This window comes from Protopterus annectens, chromosome 1.part1, assembly GCF_019279795.1.
Source record: "Protopterus annectens isolate FY-2018-M chromosome 1.part1, PAN1.0, whole genome shotgun sequence".
NCBI classification, from domain to species: Eukaryota; Metazoa; Chordata; order Ceratodontiformes; family Protopteridae; genus Protopterus; species Protopterus annectens.
This window is the reverse complement of record NC_056726.1, coordinates 810,421,652-810,440,073: the sequence shown is the minus strand read 5'-3', so window position 1 is coordinate 810,440,073 and position 18,422 is coordinate 810,421,652.

Here is an 18,422-nt window from a genome sequence, read left to right as displayed (position 1 = left end):
TGAACCCTGCATACCCCTGTATGTTCATCATATTTATCTCAGCTGCAGCAGTCTAAGCTATACAAGTTATATATTGCATAGGATGTAATAGCCTTAGCTGGATATAAGCCATGTAGGTTAGGCTACTGCAGCAGTGATTATACAAGCATCTACTGTTATGGTAAGTTTACTTACACAACTGTACTTTTCTTTCATTCTTTTCTGATAGTCTTTCAGAAAAGACCAACTATTCCTCTAGCTGTCAGTAACTATATAATTGTTTATTTTCAGCTGGAATGCTCTTCTTCTCCTCCCCAGCCATAGCACTTTACTTCTGTATACATGAAGGAAGTTCAGACATGTTTTCTGTCGATGATGTCCGTGAGTGGTGGTAGTAGCTCTGTTATGGTTAAGAAAGTTATTGTCATGCTGTTTTTTCCTCAAGTAAATTTGTATAAATATTTTATATATAGACATAACAACAAATCTGCAGAACCACACTAAAAAATGCACTAAGTGCAAAAACTCCACACAAGAACAGGGTTCAGGTGCAGAAACAGAACAGCCACACAGGAGTAAATATCCAAAATATTTAATGTTCCACAATGTCCGAGATTAAGCGCTTTCATACAGGTACTTCATCAAAATCACAGAAAGATAACATCCAGCACTCTTAAATACCCCACCCTTAATACCCTGTCCAATGAAATTAACATATACATTAACTATTAAAATCAGGAATGTAAAAATTAGCCCCAACTACTCTAATAACACTCAAAACGTTCTACCTAAAAACATATCATTTATTTTTTATCAGAATAAATTGAATACATAAAATTATAAACAACCTTGAAAACAAGGATGATAGCCTGATAATTATACCAAATATGATTTCAATTTTAAAACACTGGCTATAGATGTACTTTCATTGCGGCCATGTAAAGTGGTAGCATCGAGCTATATTGGGTAATAAAAGCTCCTTGTAAATCCAAACCATTATTTTTGCTTCTCCCCCTAAAGAGATTGCTACCTGGGAGTTCATGGGAACAAATAAGGGGAATAATCTTGCCCATTTCCCATTTAGTTTTTATGTCCATGCACACCTGGGAGACCATCTCAACTATATACCATGTTACTCTTAATTTCTCTTAGAAAAAGAGAGTATTGTGAATGCTAGTGCCACAAACTAATTTTCTGTTTTGGGTGGACTTACTTTTGGCTCATCTGGTAATCTTATATTGTCTGCCATGTTCTTTCAGTTCCTGTAGCTTTGTTTTATAATTTCATTTAATTTACTTCTGTACCAGGATAATCAGGTAAATTATAACTATTTTATGAGAACCGGGATCACTGTCTTTCATCTATTCCCTGTTCCTGAGTCGGGACAATTTTTGAACCAATAAAGTTTGACCTCCATAGCTTCACCAGTCTTAATTCCTGAAGACTTTCTGTCCAGATCTGATTATCCTTCCCATTCCTGTTGCCAGTGATGCCTCAGTGTCGGGGAATTCTGTACGCTTTTTCCATGTAGTAAAGATGTGATGTGGATTCTGCTGCTCACTCCATTTGAGATAGTACCATACTCTAATCTTTAACCATATGCCTGTAAACTTTCATCTGCCGTGCTTAGTGGTCTTTATTGATATACTTCAGGGGCCTGTAGCCTATGGCCTTATGTTTGATACCAGTGTTGTGCAATACTGTACAACATGGCTTTTTAGAAACCTGACACTTTGCTGCTCTAATATAGCTGCTACCATCTTCTCTATTGGACACCAGTTTTCCTTTTGCTATTGCTGGTGCCTAAGTCAGTGAAAGCCTTGTCCAGCACACCAAAATACTTTCTGTTGACTCCGAAAGCCATAATAACAATTCTTATTTTGAGTTACTGCTCTTGGAGATCACTGAAAACAATGCCAGATGTTCTTCTTTTCCCGTGTTGCAGTATTCTGGACTATTGGGTTTTCTACTCTTGCTATCCAAACATCCATCCAGTATTCAAAAACTTGCAGTCACTACTAGGTACGTGGGATGTCTGATGTGGCTTGAAGGACGTGGGCCATAATAGTGATGTCTGCATGCACCAGACCTCAGAACTTCCCTGCTGCCAGTTGAACATCAGCTGTTCCTGCGTTACTGGCCATTGGATCGGAAAAGATTTAGATAAATACCCCATTGGACACGTTTTGTTTTTTGGGTCACTGCATGCCTGTGTGGGTTCATGTCATCCAGGAAGAATAAGTGTAAGTGCGGCTGTCAGATTTGCCATAAAGACGCCCATGAGCTCTGCCTTTTTTGTCTAGGGACTACACACGACCTCAAGGCCTTCCTCATTTGCCAGGCCTTCGTTCTGAAAACTATGCATAGGAGATTGCACGCATTGAGCATCTGTCTCAAGAATCAGTGCCTTAAGCACTTAGCCTTGGGTATGGAGGGGCCATCCTGTCAGCTCAATGAGACACCTAAGAAAAAGGCCAAAACTGTTAGGCCTGAACCTGTAGCTGTGCCTCCGCCACCTGATGTCCCTTCTGTGACCGACATCGGCCTGGAGGAACGATCAGTCGCTACCGATATAGGTATAATGGGTACCGATGTGGAAGCCGCAGAACTCAGAGCAGAAGGCACGTCCTTGAAGGTCTTGCAGACATCGACTTCTGATGGCAACGAGGAACCTCGGCTTGCACTGGCTGCCTTGGCGGATCCCTCCAGTACCACTTTGCTAACCAACACAAGGCCTACCCTGGCCCAGACACCAGCTAGGCTTTCTCCTAAAAAGAAGGAAAAAAGAAAACATATTTCTCCCCCGGCAGAAAGCCAGCCAGATTGGCAGGCTTTTTTGCAGAATCTCTTTAATGCCTTCATGGCCGTAAGGTATGCTACTCCCTTACCTTCCCCAGTGGCTCCTCCTGTGATGAGCCCTAGGCCTCAGTCCTCTGATACTTCTCAAGTGGAAGTGAAAGAATCCTCTGACTCTTCTTCAGAGGATTCACTATCTTCTGTCTCCCAATTACCTGCCCCTCTTGACTATGCCTGCCCAGAAGAAGAATCTGCTAAGGCAGATTCCCCAGCTGAGGAGCTCACCTTTGGGGAGACCATTGTTAAGATGAAGAAGCATTTCAAATGGGATTCCTCTGAGATGACAGAAGTTCAGAAAAGATGATATTAACTCCTTCAGATGGACTTCCCTGCCCCTTCAGCAATACCACCAGTACTGCCAGCATTTCTAGATGCATTTAGGGCAGCATCTCTTAATCCAGACTCTCAGCCTCCTGCACCCCACAGGCCTGATAGATTCTACAAAGTCCCTGATGAAGTCAAATTTCTGGTTAAGTGCCCTGCAGTTGACCCAAACACTGTCTCAGTTTCAGTGGATAAGGCATCCAAGCACCTTCCATCCTCTTCCCTCCTTCCTACTGACAAAGACAGCAAGGCCATGAAATACCTTAGGAAGAAGGTCTATACATCTTCCACTTTGGCATTCAGGGCAACAAATTATCAAATCCACATGTCCAAATATGCCCTAGCACTTTTGGAAAAAGTCACCAAGCAACTGAGTGACATCCCAGATTCTCCTGCCAAAGCACAGCTGTCCAGCCTCATTTCCCTTACCTCTCAGGTCACTAGGCACTCCATTAAGTGCAGCTATGATGCTGCAGAAGATTCAGAAAGTTCAGCTGCATCTGCCTCTGTCCTGAGAACATATTCTTGGCTAAGGCTACAGCCCCTACCTGATGACATCAGAACAAAACTTTTAGATGCACCTCTAGATAACTGAGCTCTTGTTTGGGACTAAAGTAGCAGAGTCATTTAAGACTCTGCAACAAAAGGGGAAGGAGTTACAAGACCTTAAGCACTTGTTTCTGTTAGCCCCAAGTCCTATAGGAATTTCCCTCCAAAACTGAGTTTATCAGAAAGCATTCTGCCCTCTTCCAGGCCCTGGAAAACTGCCAGAAAGCAAACTACTCCTTCCAGGCCTGTCCAGTATACAACATAGAAGCCTCAATTTCAAGACAGGGCAGGTAGTCTGTGACTACTTGCTACTCTTCAAACCCCCCATCCCTCACTCCATCCCCCTGTCGTTAAGGCTCTCTCACTGTCTCCCTGTGTGGGAAAGCATCACCACAGACAGTTGGGTCCTATTCATAATAGAAAAGGGTTATTTTATGACCGGGATCAATACTCCAACTTGGAGGGGTATTCCTCAGCCCCCCAAAGAGCAGCTTCCTTTCTTTCAACCAGTTCTAGACAACCTCATTGCCCAAGGTACTGTTCAACCTGTCCCTCCTACAGAAAAGGGAAAAGGATTCTATTTCAGGCTCTTCCTAGTCCCAAGGAAAGATGGCCCCTGGAGACCAGTCCTAGATCTTTCCCACCTCAGTTTTTTCCTACAAGTGCCCACTTTTCGGGTGCTCACTTTGCAAACCCTTTTCCCTTTGATCTTGCATAAGGGGTTCATGGCCACCCTGGGCATCAAGGATGCCTACCTTCACATTTCCATAAGGCCCAGTTTCAGGAGATACTTGCTTTTTTTTGTGGCCTTCTCACATTATCAGTTCTTGGCCTTGCCCTTCGGTCTTTCTACAGCACCGAGGGTCTTCACCAAGTGCCAAGTGCCTGGCACCAATGGTGGCCTTCTGCAGGACACAGTGGATTGTGATTTTCCCTTACTTAGGCAGCCTGCTTATTCAATCAGATTGCAAAAAATCCCTCCTACTCCAGCTACAGACATCTCTCTCCCTCCTGTAGGCACTGGGTAACGAGATAAATTATGCCAAGCCTAACCTGACCCCCTCTCAAGACCTTGTCTTCCGGGGGTGCAGGATTTGGATGGATGTCATGAAGGCCTTCCTACCACCTCAAAAGGTGGACAACTTATGGCAGTAAATGCTCATTGTCCTTCAAGCCACAGAATTGACTGCCAGGCAGTACATCAGACTCCTGGGCCACATGGCATCGACCATTCCCATGTTACCATTGGCGAGGCTTCACATGAGAAAGCTACAATGGTACCTAAGGTCCATATGGACTCAGCACTCTCATCCTCTGGAGTACAAAATCCTTTTCTTACCTTCCTTTGAGAAAGAGATTCAATGGTGGTTGAATCGAGTGAACTACTACCTCTTCAGACCTCCCTGCCAGTGCAGGAAATTTACACGGATGCATCAGATGTGGGATGGGTAGCAACCATGGGCTTCTTATGAGTCCAGGGTGCTTGGTCAGACTCCACCAAACAGGAGCAAATCAATATCAGAGAGATGAATGCAATTCTTTTGGCCTTAAAGGCTTTCCATCCCTCACTGAAACAAGGCCCATTGAAACTGTTCACATACAACACTACAGTTCTGTGGTATATCAACAAGCAGGGGTAACAAAATCATATTTGCTATGCAGACTAGCTCTCCAAGTGTGGGAGCTGGCCATAAAACAGGGAGTCACACGTCAGGCAGTGTATATCCCATCAGAACAGAATTCTCAAGCAGACACCTTAAGCAGGTCCGTGTCACAGTCCCACAAATAGATGCTCCACAGGGATGTGTTCTTGGACATAGTCCACAAATGCAGTACACCTCAAATAGATCTGTTTGTCTTCCCCATGAACAGTAAACTTCCATCCTTTTGCACCAGGCTGCCCAGCCATCGAGGGCAACAGATACCTTTTCATTCTCATGGAAGGGGATGTTTCTTTATGTGTCCCCCCTTCCCACTTCTTCAGAAAGTCCTACTGAAAATTCAGCAGGACAGACCAAAAATCTTGTTGGTGACCCCCTTCTGTCCAAGATAGCACTGGTTCCTCCTCCTCCTGCATTTAGCCAGGGGCAGTCACCACAAGTTACCCCACAGACTGGACCTTCTCACACAGGACAAGGGATTTCTAACCCATCCACACTGGCAATCTCTATACCTCACCCTGTGGGTGATAGAATTCTGATCCCGTACAGACACCTATACAATGAGGACATGCTCACAGGTCTGCCGGAGGCCAGGAAGAGAATTCTGATCCCTTATAGACACGTATACAATGAGGACATGCTCACAGGGCTGCCGGTGGCCAGGAAGTCAAATACTAGGAGATCTTGTAAATCTAAATGGAAAAGATTCTCCATATGGTGTCTTCAAAGTCAGATGGACCCTTTACAGTGTGATGTTCCATTGTCACTCTCCTATCTGTGTGAATTTTTGCAGGCAGGGTTAGCTTACTGCTCCATCAAGACTCACCTGGCTGCCATTTCAGCTTGTCTGTCCCTGGAACCCCCTTTGGCTTCCAGATTGCTTGCAAAGTTGTTCCTAAAGGGAGTTCTCCATCTCAGGCCCCCAGGAAACCTATTCTCCCTCCCTGGGACCTGAATTACATCTTGGAGAAACTAATGGTGACCCCTTTTGAACCAGACTCCAAGGCGTCTCTGAAACATTGCACTTGGAAAACAGTACTCCTAGTGGCCTTGACATCAGTTAGAAGAATGTATGAGTTACAAGCCCTTCGTGGCCATTCCCCCCTTCTTCATCTTCCACATAGATAGGGTAACCTTTAGGACCAAGCCTTCCTTCATGCCCAAGGTGGTCAATGAGCTTTCCTTAAACCAAGCTATCCACCTCCCCACCTTGTTTGCCCATCCTCAGAGTGACAGTGAAAAAGTTTTACATTCCCTTGATGTGCACAGACAGCTTAGGTTCTATTTGGACAAGACTAAGTCTGTCAGAAAATCTGTCATTATTTAGCAACTTTAATCCTTAGATCATCCCAGTGATTTGTCAAAAAAACATAATTCTTATGAGGAACAGTCCAAAAAATATGAGGCAAAAATCTGGACATTCTGCGAAAATCTGAGCAGTTGAGAGGCATGCTATCAGAAGGTTGACTTTGAAGAGCTGACACTCTTGCTTGCTGTCCAGATAAACTCCTTCAGTATTATCATGTGTATGCAAGGGGTCTGTGTTTAGCTGTTGAATGATATTTGCATTGAATGGCTATCCATCAAACATTCTTTCAACAAGCTTTCATTTCAGCGAACGGGAAAGTAACTAGTTGGCCAGCACCTCTGCATCTGCCCTTTTCCCCACTGTAGTGCGGTCTTGAGTTGGTATATAGTCAGTGGGGTGGGGGATGAAGCCTCCCACCTGGGTGGGTTTGAAATACTGTGGTGTGAGAGACTGGGAAGTGTTGGCTAACTAGTTACTTTCCCAGTCGAAAAAATGAATGTTCAATGGATATGGTTCAATGTTTAGCTGTTCAATGCAAATGTCATTCAACGGTTAAACACACACCCGCAAGGCAGCATGTATATGCTTATCCAGAAAATAGGCATTCCCAGTTGCCTATTATCAGAGTTGCAACGTAGACTAGAATTTGGCTGATTGTACTTCACCATTTATTTTAATCCCATTTATCCATCTTCTCCAGAAGGCAAATGTCAATGAAAACATTGGATAAAAAAGAGAGGGAGAGTCATTTGTGGTATCCTTTTACACCATATTTGTAAAATATTTGGTTTTATGTAAAAGATATTCATTCAAGTGTATATGTAGAATTAAGTAAACAGTAAAGTATATTATACGTTTAAATCATTTGGTGTTAAATAAAATGTGCTTAAGAGCAAGTCCTAAAGTGTGTGTTATATACATATTCACATTAGGAGTCCTGAGGTAATAGGTTGCTTGTATCTAATGTATAAGCTAGGGAAAGCAGAAATTATGATGGCAATCTGTAACTATGAGCAGACTAGTGGTGCAGCTGTTAGCATTGTCACCTCACAGCAAGAGGTTCTCCAGTTCAATTCTTGTCTGGGGGTGCCTTCTTTGCGGAGTCTGCATGTCCTCCCTGTGTTCTCATGGGTTTCTTGTGGGCGGTCTGTTTTCTTCCCATATTCCAAAGACATGCAGTAGGTGGACCGGACACTCTAAATTGGCCCAAGATGTGTGTGTAGTACACCCTCGGAGGAGGGTTGGCCTTGGTCTAGCAACCGGACCCCGTAAAACCTGTAACCAGTGCGGAAATGAGTGCTGGAGAGTGCTCATTGCCCAATTTGTTGAAAGACATGGTGTGAACTGTGGACATGAGAAACAGAGATTCTATAATTGTCCTAGCCAGAAAGCAGAAAATGGTATGAAGGGAATTAGTAAAAAAAAAAAATGGAAAATTGTCATATCATAAGTGATGTGCAATGACTAATGCAGATACCTGAAATACAGAATGATAGTGTTTTCTTAGAATTTTAATCACATCTTCCTCATCTTCTCTAGTTTCTAATGAGGTGGTCCTTCAGTTCCCTTGAGAACATTGCCTTTATGACTAAAGTTGTACAGGCCATGGAGCAAGCATTCAGAAAGTATGTCTGGTACAGCAGGGAATCATCACTGTTGAATAGTTAATGGTCAGGATTTCTACAATGGCTGTGGGGAAGTTTCTTGCTTTGGACCTAGATGGACACATTTGCAGCCTTGCAGATGCTTGTGTTAATATCCTGCCATGTCCCCTTACCCATTATCTTAAAGCTGGTATTCCTGTGGCCTTTACCATTTATTGCATGGCAGAACTAAACCCCTCCGGGAAAGGAAAATGGGACATCATCCTCCCATTTGTTACATTGTAGGTGATCTTTACCATAGTCTACTAAGACAGACAGCTAACCTTCCTTCTTTGTCAGTGGGCCTCCCCCATTTGTAGGAACTTCATGTAGCAATATTTTTAAGTGATGCTGTCCCTGCTGACTTCTTTATGGACTTCCACGTAAATGTATTCCTGGTGTCTTATCAACTGCCTCCTTTTTAGTAAAAAAAAAATATATGCATACACTATACCCAAGATGCAGACTTTATCTGGCTTCTTATCTTCCATCTGATACTTTGGTTATATTCACAGCTCAAAAATGGTGTAAGAGACCCATAGCCTTTGCCTCATAAGTAGTTAAGGTTGCAGGATAGTTTCATCAATTTCATAGTTTCATAAATAGTTGTTAAGCTTGCAGACCAGGAAACCATTGAAGAGCCCTAGACCAAATTCTCAGCTGCCCCTAATTATGGTCTAGTTACATGATTTGCTGAAGGTCACACTGTTCCTTGAGGGCTGAGGGAGTCAATCCCTTTACCACAAGAACAAAATTTCATAGCTTTAACCCTCTGTACCAACTGCCAAATATACAAAACTCATGTTGCTGCTCTTATTTCTTCAGCTGAAGTGACATTTGTTAAACCAGTTTTTAATTTTATTTTTTTCTGTTAACCAGATAAGTGAATTGCTGATCTGATGTTTTCCTTCATTCCTCAATATGAGTGTTGGGATCCGATCATTGGGTACAACTTGGATGCTTTTTTTTAATATATATATATATATATATATATATATATATATATATATATATATATATATATATATATCATGGATACTACAAGTTTCCGTGCCCCTCCTTTACCCATAATGCAGCAGCCTCCTTCTTTCCTCAGATCTTGTTTGCTGCCATTGTATACACACTTGGTTGCCACAGCTCTTGAGCATTGGTTTATAGATAAGTGTTATTTTATAAATATCTTCAGAACTTCTTTTTTCACTAGAATTTCCTTCCTTAACCTATGTATTTAACGTAAATCCCTTTTTACCGTTGCTGGTATTTTTTCTTTATTAATACCATTTGGTAGCTCTTCTATACCAACATTGGTAATTTTTCCGTATACATTTTGGTAATTCTAGTAATACCATTATTGGTATTCTGTTTTCTATATAAAAAAAATTCTTTCTCTCTTCTTATATTAGTATTTCCATTGTGTTCAGTTGTTTAAAATGGCAGAGAAACCATCAGGCTTTAAAAAATGTGGTAAGTGCTGACATAAAATCACATTGTCTGATGCCCATGACTTATGCGTGTACTGCTTGGGTCCAGACCATTTGCAGTCTTCCTGCTCTATTTGTAAAGCTTTCAATTTAAGAGCACTGGTGGACAGCAGGAACAAATTAATCCTCAAGAGTCTTCTTCCTTCGGTCTTTGGAGACTTGCTTACTTGAACTTGACCCGAGTCAGATAAAAAAGAGGTTAAGAAAAGACATTCTGACCAGCCTGGATCCTCTCATTCTTCTTTAGATCCAACTAAGGAACCACCTAAAAAAAAACAAAAAAAAAACAAAAAAAACAAAAGACTTCGGATTCCAAGGGCAAGCCTTCGGATTCGATTTGATCAGGCTTATTCAGATTTGAAGTATCTTCCTAGATCTAGGTATGCATCTTCCTTGGATCCTGTCCCCTCTCAGCTCCCATCCCTGCTCCTGGAAAGACACCACCACTCAAGATCTCCCTCCATAGCTTCTTCCCATTCTTCCAGAAGTCTCACAGAAGCTGATGTGGACAGAATGATTAGGAAGTTTCTCTGGGCACAAATTCATATGGGAGTTCTCCCAGCTCCTACCCCCACAGGTCTAGAGACCTTTACTAGTACTACTGCACCCATCTTGGCTCCTTCTCTGATCCGTCCATCAGTTTTGGAGCCCTTGGATCGAAGACTTTCATTGCCATCTGTATCGGATCCAGACATTACTTGATCTTCGGATCCGATATCTTCTTTGAGTGCACTGGCTCCAAACGTACCAGAACCGGACGACTCTCTAAGCCGAAGCATCATTGTGAGGTCTGAGTTGTTAGAGTCGACTCTGAAGCTGTCTGAGCCATTTCTACCCCTCGGTGCTTTGGCATTCGACAGCTCAGTTCCAACCTCTGCCTTGGGTGGTGTGCCTTCAGGTCAGAGGGAGATGCCAGTCCAGAAGCATGTGTTCTCGGCTCCAATAGCTTCCTCCTCCCCAGGGCATTCTGCCTTTGAGTTGGTGGAGAGAGTGTTCTTTTCTAGAGTCCAGACAGTCCCCCCCCACTTGGATCTTCCCTCTGGATCTCAGATGTCTTTGTGCCTTGAGCCTCAGCATTCTACTCCACAGTGGCAGCCAGCTCAAAGTCTCCAGGCTACCCAGCAGGGTATAATGATTTCTTCCGATACTTCTCTGGAACATCTCACAGAAAAAGTTCCTAGGAAGAGGAAGTGCAAGAGGAGACACTTGGATTCCCCTTAGGAGTCACTTACAGAAGATACCTATTTCGATGAAAGGGAAGGGTGCTCCACGATCACCACCTAATGACATCTCATTTGCATACATTTTAGAGATCTTCAGAGGGGTGGTTGGCTAATGATAACACTTCCCAAGAGGAATCAGTATTCTTGGAGGCATTTGGTTCTGGCCCATCTACTTCCTAGGTGACTCTGCCTGCTGATGAGCTCATTGATATGATCTCTCGGCGGGTATGGAGGGAGCCTGATTCTGTTGAGCCAGTCCGTAAAAGACCAGGTAGGGTCCTGACACTTATGAAGGAAAGAGAGTTCTGGAGCAGAGAAGTACCAGTAGACGTAATGGTCATAGTGACAGCCACAAAGAAGGAACTGTTCATTCCCCCTAACAGGGAGTCTAGGGCATTGGACAGATTTGGGAAGCATGTGTATGCATCAGCGACCTTTGCACTCAGGTCCCTAAATTATTTGGCATACTTCACCAGGTTACAGAGGGATTTGATCAAAGAACTTTGAAAATCCCTCTCTTAGACCAGTACTTCTGAGGCAGAGACTTCTATTGCTTCACAGCTGGTGACCCTACAATCTATCTCTAATTCCTCCATGAGGCTCATACCATATGCAGCTGAAGGAGCCTCAGGGATGGCAGGTTCAGGCATTTCTATCAGGAGGCATGCCTGGATGTGCCTGTGTGATTTTGCAGAGCCCTTCAAGTCATCATTCGACAATGCTCCTTTTGATGGAAGTTTATTATTTTGCCATAAGGTTAAAGACACTCTCCAGGGGTGATCAAGATAATAAGACCCTGTCTGTGGTGGGTATAGATTTTGACTCCTCAAAGAACCTTTTTAAGGAATCAATGAGGTGGTCAAAAAATGTAGCTCAGAAAATCCCAGGGTCCATTCTATGATCCACGTGGAGAGAGTTCCCCCAGAGGCAGAGGGGGGAACTCTAATGAAAAATGCTATCCCTGTGGCAGAGGAGGCCAGCAGAACCAAGGGTCCAGAGATTCTTTCTCTGATAGACCCTATCAATGCTCCTGAAAAGCAGCCCGATTGCCCACCTCTGGAGGCAGTCAGGGGTCACTTGTCCCTGCACCAGAGAACTTGGCTAGACATTACAGAAGCTACTTGGGTGCAGAGGATTATTTCCAGAGGTTATATAATTCCCTTTTCTCTTCCACCTCCATCAGTAAACAAAATTCCCGATGTTCTTCCCAGTCAGAAAAAAACAGTGGCTCTAGAAATACAAAAGCTGCTAGAAAAAAAAGAGTCATCCAAGAGATCCCCCAGACCAGAAAGGATCTGGAACTTACTCAAGATTCTTTTTAGTGCCATAGAAAACAGGACTGGAGACCAATTTTGGATCTCAGTATTTTGTACAAATCGATGCAGCACACCAAGTTCCAGATACTCACTGTTCAGCCTGTATTGCTTTTCCTCCACAAGGATAACTGGGTGTACTCATCAAATCTCCAGGCTGCACACTGTCACATAAAAATGAACAGACTGTCCAGGAGATGTCTGTGCTTCCATCTGGGAGCCAGTCATTTTGATTCAGAGCACTGCCCTTTGATCTCACTACAGCCCCCCAGGGTGTTCAGCAAATGCATGGCAGTAGTAGCAACTCACTTGAGACTGCAGGGATCCGAGTGTTTCCTATCTAGATGACTAGCTTATAACCATTTTGACCAAGCATCTTCTTATCAAGAAACAAGTCGAAACAAGCAACAGTGTTGAATATAACACAATTCCCAATGCCGAACAGAAGCAGGACCCAATAACTTGAAGTTGAATAGTTCTTTCAAATAATTTATTGTAAAATCCAAAACACGATCCACATAAAGTGCTTTTCGTCTTCAAAATATAAAGACTTCTTCAGATGTGACAAAATACTGTAAAAATGGCAAACGCATCTTCTTATAACAGCTCAAGACTCTGTACTCCAGATTTGTTCCAGTCTAGGAATTGCAATTAACTACAACAAATCTCAGCTAGAACTGTCTAAAATATTAGAATTCATAGGGGCTTTATTTCAACACATCAATGACAGCTTCTCTCCCTTTGCCAAGTGTACAAACTTAATTTCCAAGTCAAGAAAATAATTCAGAACTCTTCTCTGGCAGCCTGACTGATTTTACAAACACTGAGATCGGTATCTGCAGCGATAGTTCTACTCCAGATTTGTTCCAGTCTTGGAATTGCAATCATCCACAACAAATCTCAGCTAGAACTGTCTAAAATATTAGAATTCATAGGGACTTTATTTCAACACATCAATGACAGCTTCTCTCCCTTTGCCAAGCGTACAAACTTAATTTCCAAGTCAAGAAAATAATTCAGAACTCTTCTCTGGCAGCCCGACTGATTTTACAAACACTGAGATCAGTATCTGCATCGATATTTCTACTCCAGATTTGTTCCAGTCTAGGAATTGCAATCAACCACAACAAATCTCAGCTAAAACTGTGTAAAATATTAGAATTTATAGGGGCTTTATTTCAACACATCAGTGACAGCTTCTCTCCCTTTGCCAAGCGTACAAACTTAATTTCCAAGTGAAGAAAATAATTCAGAACTCTTCTCTGGCAGCCCGACTGATTTTACAAACACTGAGATCGGTATCTGCAGCGATAGTTCTAGTTCCATTAGCAAGATACCATATGAGAATTCTTCAACGGACATTAGCAACCCAGTAGACCATTCTATATCAACCTATGTCCACCAAGATGAATATAATTCAGGCATGCAAAAGGTACCTTCGGTGGATTCACTCAGATCAATAAAATATTACAAGGTCGTCCATTCATCCTTCCTCAGCCCAAGGCCATAGTGACCACGGACACTTCCCAGATCGGGTTGGGGGCATTTCTTGGGAAAGATTGTCCAAGGCACTTGGTCCCCCGAAGAGGCCAACTTGCATTTTAGTGTACTGGAAATGAGAGCAGTACTCCTAACATTGCAGGTATTTGAAGACCGTCTCTCCCTTCCGGAACTACGATTCAAAGAGACAATCTGTCTGTAGTGTGGTACATCAACAAACAAGGAGGAACCAGTTCTTACACCTTGTGTTAAAAAGCTATGACAGTGTGGCACTGGGTGATCTCTTCAAATCAATTTCTGATAGCAGCGCACATACCAGTGAAGTCCAACGTGATAGCAGACAAGTTGAGCAGGTCCATACTATTATCTCACGAGTGGTCTCTCAACAAGGTAGTGGCAGAGATGATTTTTCACCAGTGGAGCCAGCCATGCTGCAACCTGTTTGCGTCTCCCCTGAACAAGTGTAACAGGTTCTTTGCCCTAATCCCCCCACCAGAGGAGTCACTGAGAAATGCTGATCTGATGTTGTCAATCCTCATTCATTATTGACTGATTGGTTCGGTTCCGACCTCTCGGAGCCGACTCAGCCATTATACATACCTCAAGCCAGCCAAAAACTCTCGAGTTAAGGCTCTACCCATAATGCCTCTCTTCCCATTACCGCTAAAAATTGGACACATCAGCTGATGCTCTCATCTAAGTGCTTTAAAATTTCCTTTTCTTATTGTTTCTAGTGATTTTTAACTAAAACTCTTACTAGATAATTTTGCCCCCTTTTTTGAGTGTGTGACTGCTTTCTGACTGTTTCTACCCACCCCCTTTACCTTATGGTATTTTTATTACCATTGTTGGTATCAGGCATTTTTCCTCCTTTTTCCTTCTTACAGTCGGTAGTCTTTAAATACCATTTTCTGGTATCCTCTTCCCTTTTTTTCTCTCTCTCTATACCCTTAGAGTATTTATTCAGTACCATTGTTGGTAGATCTGTTATAAAAAAAAAAACTCCTTTCCTTCCTTTCTACTTGTGTGATGTGCATGTGTGTCTGTTGGAGTGATTTGGATATGGCAGAAAAGCAAAAGGGGACATCCGGCTTTAAACAGTGTCAGGATTGTGGCAGAAAGATGCCCAACTCTGATGGGCATCTTTCTTGCATGTACTGTTTGGGTGCTCCTCACTTGGACATAAGTTGTAAAATTTGTCAGGGCTTTACCTCCCATACTATAGCAGAGAGGCACAATAAGCTTATCTAAAAAGGTTTGTTAAAATGTCCCTTCACTGAAACCCTATTTAAGCCACTCTGTGCTGACCTCTCCTTTGGCCCATGAAGCAAAGTCCCAAAAGCTGCAGGCTCTGATGGTATCTTCGGAAACAAAAGGCCAAAGTGCCGAAAATGAGAATATCATCACCTTCTGCACCAAAAGTGACTCAGTCTACATCAGTGCCATCAGTCACTAAACCAATTCAAACCTCTTTGGCACCAACAATAGTTTCTGTAACACCACCACTTTCCTCTCATTCGGTTCCAGCTTCCCCTATGGTGCCGAAAGTCGATTTAATAATAATTCCCAGGACTAGATATTCTCCTTTAGTAAACCCACTCTTGGGTCAGCAGCCAAGTCCCTTTCTGGATAGGCCTGAGTCACCTTCAGGAATGTTGGTCCATTCTTCCAGGAGTCTCTCAGAATTGGATGTAGTCAGATTGGTGGACCAGCTTTTGGCAGCCAAGGGTCTCCCAACACCTTCACAAACCTCTCTCCCACCTGGAGCTGAGACTTACTCTCTAAAGACTCCACCAGTTTATCCTCCTTCGACCTCCCTTCAAAGTTTGGAGCCCCCACTTTGACACTACTGGTACCAGCTACCTCGGTGCTGATGGACCTCACCTCGGAGCCGGAATCGACTCTGTGGTCTTCTGCTCATTTGGATCCATTGCACACCCATGACCATGGTTTGGCTGTCGGTTCAGAGATCCTTGGAACAGTTCCAGTTGTTTCCATGGTGCCGCCCATGGCTCTCAGAGCCATGGCAATTTGAGCCCTCTCTCTGCTTCTGCTCTGGGTGGCGGTTCATCGGAGCGGGGTGTAACCCCGGCTCCGAGGTTGTCTTTCTCTGTTTCGGGCTTCCATCCCTCTTCAGGTGGGCTGGCCTTCCAAATTATGGACAGAGCTTTGGCCTCAGCAGGCTCCCAGCTGACTCCTCTGGTTTGCAGTTGTCATAGTCTACTACGTCTGGACAGTGGGCACAAGAGCTGCAAGACAGACCGGTTCAGGGTCTCCCCTCTTTGGAGTCCTCCTCAGAACCTTCCCCTGAGGAGCCACCCCATAAGAGGATCTGCAAGAGGAAGCACCTAGATTCTCCAGAAGAATCTGTCCTGGAAGACACAGATTATGATGAAGGGGAGGGTTCCCCGCAGTCACCCCCTGAAGATGTCTCCTTCGGAGACATTCTAGAAATCCTGAAACACAGGGGTGATTGGAAACCGTCAAATCCATCCTCTGAGGAATCTGTGTTCTTGCAAGCTTTTCGTGCCCGCCCATCTACTTCTTGGGTGACCACGCCCACTGACAGCCTAGTCAAGTTGATCGTTCAGAGAGCGTGGAAGGCTCCTGACTCCATAGAGCCTTTTCTCCAGAGACCGGATAAGATTTTTGCCAGCCCCAGAAGATCAGCCCCATTGGTCAGAGTCTAGCAGTGAGTGCCATGTTAGTGGTGATGGCCAACAAAAAGGAACTCACCGAGGAGAGATCAACTGTCCATCCTCCTAACCGAGAGTCTCAGATGATGGACAGATTTGGGAAGTGGGTCTTTGCTTTAACGACCTTTGCTATTCAGTCCTTGAACTTCTTGGCACACTTTACTAGACTCCAAAGGGATCTGATAACTGAGCTTTCAGACACCTTTGCAAGAGCAGTGTCTGATGAGGTTCGGGATGGATGCACTTGTGTGACATCATGGAGCTCTTTAAGTCTTCCTTTATCAACGATCCTGTTGATGGTACTTTTTTGTTTGGTCCGAAAGTTAGAGACACACTCGCCAGGTGTGAAAAAGATGGAAAGACCCTTTCTGCTGTGGGCTTTCATTTTTCTGCTCCATAACTACCTTATTCCAGGAATCAGAGGAGTGGAAAAATATGATTCAAGAAGACCCAAAGGCCTTGGAGTTTTCCCCCTGGGGCAGAGGGGGAACCCTTCTGTAAGACACACACCCCCCCATGGCAGAGAGGGTCCACGTAACCAGGGCTCCAGAGATTCTTTTCCTGGACAACCCTATCAGTGCTCCTGAATAAAGGCCCGATTATTTACCTCTGGAGGCAGTCGGGAGAAGATTTTTTCAGCACCATTCAGCCTGGCTTACAATAACTTCAGATACCTGGATGCAGAAAATAATTACCAGAGGTTACCACATCCCCTTCAACCTTTTACCAAAACTCCAAAAGTGAATCCCCAATGTTCCACACAGTCAAAGGGATCTAGCAGCAGTAGAGATTCAAAAACTGCTTCAAAAAAGAGTCATCCAAGTAGCCCCACCAGAGCAAATAGGATCTGGATTTTGCTCAAGATTTTTTTTAGTGTCAAAAAAGACAGGGGACTGGAGAACAATCCTGGATCTCAGGCTACTGAACAAGTTTGTGCAACAAACCAAATTCCGGATAACCACGGTTCAGTCTGTCCCTTCCCTTCTTGGAGTAAGTGATTGGATGTGCTGTATAAATCTTCAGGATATGTATTACCACATAAAAATGGGCAAACACTCCAGAAGATATTTCTGCTTCCGGCTAGGAGCCAGTCATTACCAATTCCAAGTGCTGCACTTCTGTCTCACCACAGCCCCCAGGGTGTTCAAATGCATGGCAGTTGTAGCAGCTCACTGGAGACTACAAGGATTCTGGGTATTTCCATATGTAGAAGACTGGCTCCAGGCATCTACTGCTAAATGCCATAGACTTCGTTCTACATCTTCCTGAAACACTCGGCCTTTCAGTCAACAAGGAAAAGTCACAACTGACTCCCATGCATGATCTGGAGTTCATCGGAGCAAGATTAAATACAAAAGATACTCCTGGCTTCTGTTAAACTGTCCACCAGGAAGCTGTACCTAATCAAATGGAAAAGATTTTCAATTTGGGCATGTACAAACTACATAGACCCTTTCTCAGCATCAGTTGATAAGGTCCTGGAATATTTAGCCGCCTTATTTAAAATGGGAGCCTCTACATCCACAATTAAGGTTAATTTGGCTGCCATTTCAAATTTGCATAATGATTTTGATGACCATTCCTTGATGTCCCATCATTTATGCAGAATTTTTCTTAAAGGCACTCTGCATTTAAAACCCCCATTCAAAGACCCTGTAGTGCCATTGGATTTGACCTTAGTCTTACAACGTCTAGTTAGACAGCCCATTGAGCCAGCAGCTACTTGTGACCTCAAGTTTTTATCTTGGAAGACCCTCTTCCTAGTAGCTATCATGTCTGCTAGGAGAATTTCAGTTACAAACTTTGTATGTGAATCATCCCTATATCATTTTTTGCAAAGAAAGAGCATCATGCAAAACCAATCTCACCTTCCTTCCCAGAGTGGTAT